At 44.8% G+C, this 4,184-nt stretch overlaps 1 long non-coding RNA gene across 1 annotated transcript; it reads right to left on the bottom strand.

Moving 5' to 3' along the window:
* Positions 1 to 202: 202 nt before the first annotated feature.
* LOC135237592 (uncharacterized) lies at positions 203 to 3,350 on the bottom strand. The gene is made up of 2 exons (XR_010324872.1): positions 3,213 to 3,350; positions 203 to 1,197 (listed from the first exon to the last, which is right to left on the bottom strand). It is a non-coding gene; the product is annotated as an uncharacterized LOC135237592 (long non-coding RNA).
* Positions 3,351 to 4,184: the final 834 nt, after the last annotated feature.

Below are 4,184 nucleotides of genomic sequence, written 5' to 3'. Positions count from 1 at the left end.
GAATGAGAAAGTAACCTTTACCACAGTCTATAAGAGCATTAAAGCTGACCAAAAAAAATAAATAATAATAGTCCCGTATTGCTAATTAGCCTTGGCTCACGTGCACAACGTCATGGAAACAACAACTGAAAATGTCAGCAGTCAATGTATATATGAATCAAGCAATGAGGGTAGAAAGCAACAGACATATTCAATGAGCACAGCGAGAGCAAGTCACACTAGAGGTAGGTGCCTTTATAGGTGTACCTGATCAACCATACAAACTGCAGGAAGTCTTTTCTACCTAGTAACACACACTTCCTTAACAGGAAGGAGAAGATTTGAGGTTTTAGGAGCATGGCGTTCTCCTTCAGTCAAACTCTGGGATCTTAAACACGCCCTCGGCCACGTGCTTATCTATCGCAAAAGGCCGATTAACGTGAAACGTGAGTAATTCACATTCAATTAATTACATTTTTTTCCCATTACTAACTTCTTCTATCACTCTGTTTTCTTTTCCTCTCGATCTCAAAAGCCAAGTTCACATGAGCACATTTTAAAGCCAAAGCAGGTGACACGTTTCTCTGCCGTGACTGTAAAAAAGGGAAACACAGATACCAGATTCTTTGTGCAGATATGAGTGAAATCTAAATGCCAAGTGTCATCATGTGGTCACATGCAAATTCCCAGATTACACATGCAGTGGCTCACAGTAATTTTGAAAAGAAGACCTAGCTCACAAACCATGTTATGTGTGTGTGAGCGCACACACACACACACACACACACAGAAGTGTCAATGGCAGTAAAGCAAGCCATCATGAAGCTGAGTAGATCAATCAGACATAGCCAAAGTCAAAATCAACAGTTTGGTACATTGTTAAGAAGCAAGAACACACTGGGGATCTCAGCAATAGACCACTACAGTGGATGAACAAAAATATTTTTTCAGAAGAAAAACACGTTTTTGACTGTCAAGTGTATCAAGAACACTGTCCAGGATGCAGGCATAGATGTGTCAAAGATTACCATACTGAGGAGACTACACCAGCGCCACCTCAGTCCATTCACCGCAAGATGCTTCACCTTGCAGCAGCACAGTGACCCCGAACATACTGCTAAAGTAACCAAGGAGTTCTTCAGAGCCAAAAAATGGGATGTTCGTGATTGGCTGAGTCAATCACCAGACCTGGATCCTATTGAGTATGCATCCAACGTGCTGGAGCACACACCAAAAACACAAAAAACATGTCAATGAACAAAATACTTATATACGGCCCTATAACTTCACTATCTGTGAAACTTACATACTATTTTAATGCTTATTTCCATTGTAAACGAACATGGCCTTATTTGAACAGGGCCTGATATTTTATTTGAGGCCAAACAGACAGTTTGAAGCTTTGAGTCTGACTCGGTAAGCCTGTGTTTCGTGCTTGCTGTGATGTCACAGCAGCCAGAGACAGGAAGACAAGGCCCATAGTCAGAAACTGTAATAGCAGGAAGTACTGTAGGGCTGGCGGTCAAAGGGGGGCAGGGGTGGGGGGGGGGAGCAACAAAAAAAAACATAATCAAGAATCATGATGAGTTCAAATGAGGTGAGCAGCGGGGGGAGGAGTCTGAACTCTCCTCTTCCTCCTCTCTCCTCCCTCCCTCTCCTCCCCCCCTCCTGTACGTCGTTTCTGCGAACACGCAAAACACCGTGCAAGCAAATGCTCTTTACTCCTATTTTTTTCTGTTCCAAAGCCTTCACACAAATACGTGCCGTTCAAACATTAACTCTTCCAGCTAGTTTTCAAATATTACCTCAGCCAGGGACACACGATAGCACAAATACGTCTTAAACTCACACACGGCACGGTAAAACCGACTTTTGAAGCATGAGGAATATTTTTTGTGTTCAGTGGAAGATGGAGTGAAAGCACAGAACTGAAAGAGTGAAAGAAGGACAGCAGTTACCTGAGAATAAAGAGAAAGTGTTTTTCGTTTTTCGTTCGTTTGTTGCAGGAACGGCCGTATCTCAAACACGTGGCAGCTACGCGCCATCTTGGCGGGCACGCGCTTTGGGGTCACTCTCTAAAATTCACTCGTGCTTACAGGTCCGTTTGACAAATCGCATGGAATCAGAATTTAAGTTTGTATAGATTATTTAATTTACTATCGTACGGAAAATGGTTTGATCTTCATTCTCCCTCCAGATCACTTAATGATCAGGTAACAGTGCACATTTTTTGAAATATGGAAGCCTGCTTTCAAATGTCTGCATTATTATCGCCATTTTTGCTGAAAAGAGTGTTTAATTAAAATTCATTCTTAAAGATTTTTCTTTTTTGTGTGTTTTCACCCCTTTGCACTGCCACACACAGTGGTTATTTCTGAGCCCTTCTGGGTCATTCATTAACCAAAACATCTGAAAGTTTGTTTCAAAAGATAATATAGTTTTTAGAACATGATAAGCATGAACAAAAGTGCAAAAGAAGCACCAGAAAATGCGAGCAGGCTCACAATAATGAAATCCAAGTCCAAGAAATATTTATCCAAAAAAAATAAAAATACAATACTGCTCATAATTTATCCTGGCATGTTGCTACATTATGTGTGTGTGTGTGTGCGTGTGCGTGTGTGCGTGTGATCGTATGTGTGTGAATTATTTGTTGTGTTTAGTTTTGAACAGTCACGGTTTCTTCCATTTAAAGAGCCTAAAGAATCACAAAAATAACATTTGAAACTAGTAAGTTTGGTCAATGTGCTTTGACTGAACCCACTGTTTGTGCATACCCTAGTTACCGTTTCTTTCGAACAACTTGAGGAGACACAACACAGGAGGTTGAAATGTAATTGCCAAAAAAAAGCTCAATAATGGAAAAGAATAAAGTATTTGATGAAGAGAGGGAACAGGGTGAGCTCTGCAATTCTGTGTGCAGTATTATAGGTATTTTACTGATGCAACAGTCACTACTGGTACTGGTGAGAGATGGAGTTCTAGAACACTGACTTAGAATTTTGAAAAAAGAAAACTATCCAAACAAATAGACTCTTCAAAGAGTTAAATGTTTCCCTACCGTTACACTCCCGTGTGTCCTCTTTTTAATGTCAGTGATAAGCCTCTTCAAACAACTTTACAGCAGCAGTTAGTGATGCAGGGTTTTTTTTTTATCAACTGTGCAAACCAGTAAAAGAGAGAAAATAAAAAGGGGAACCATCTGTTTCAAGTCTGAAGCGAAGAAGAAGTACCTTGAATTTGTAGTTTGTAGCCCCAGAGGTGTTCGAACAGGTTCGGCGAGCCATTTTGCCTTCGAAACGCAGGAAGTATAGAGTCGCAGCAACGTGTTCACTTAGGTCGCAGGTAGAAGTCCTCACTCACCGCTTTTGTCCTTTCAGCCTTGCAGAGGAGCACCGGAACCCCAGCCAGGGCCTGCCCGCCCGCTCAGCCGCGGTGTCGGTTGTTGTTTTCTTTTGAAAGCTTGGCAGTCACGAGGTGCCAGGAGAAAGCAGTCCGACATGTCTGCATCACGCCCTGGACAACAACTTCCTTCGTGCGTTTAGTGGGGAGGGAGGGAAGGGGGAGGAAAGGAACCCGAAACACTAGAGATCGTTTTTTTTTTTTTTTTGAAATGTAACCGAAAAAACAATGTTTTTAGATCCGTGTGAAGACGCATCTCTTCCGAAGCTCCCGGTGAAAAAGTTTCCCTGGCTTTTACTCTCTTTTTTGTTTTGTCTCAAACGAAGAGGAAGGCTGTGGAAATGGCGGTATAGCAGTATGGCGGAAGGGGGGCGCGGCAGACACGTTTGCAGGAGAAAGGTGGCGATGAAGAGGAGGAAGAGGAGGAGGACGAGGATCGGGAGAAAAGAGAGAGAGAGAGAGAAAGCGTAAACGAGGAAAGGGGAAGGACAGGTGCGCAGCGAGGCCCTGACCTGCGGGGGTACCTGGAGCGCTCCGTGTGGCGGGGGGACCCCGGCGAGGGTGTCCGGCGCGGCGTGCGGCGGCATTTTGGCGGAAAGACGGCGGTCGCCGCGGCTCCTCGGGTCGCCGGGGAGGCTGGAGGCGCACGGAGGGGCGAGCTGGCGGTCGACTGCACCCCAACGGCGGCGGCGGCGGCGGCGGGGGCGGCGGCGGGGGCCGCAGAGGCTCCGGAAACATCCGGCCGCACGGCCACCAGATTTACCTGCTGTCTGTGCTGTGTGCCTTCTCCTGCCTCACTGAGA

The sequence above is a fragment of the Anguilla rostrata genome, chromosome 13, assembly GCF_018555375.3.
Source record: "Anguilla rostrata isolate EN2019 chromosome 13, ASM1855537v3, whole genome shotgun sequence".
Lineage (NCBI taxonomy): Eukaryota > Metazoa > Chordata > Actinopteri > Anguilliformes > Anguillidae > Anguilla > Anguilla rostrata.
This window is presented reverse-complemented; position numbering and strand designations above follow the sequence as displayed.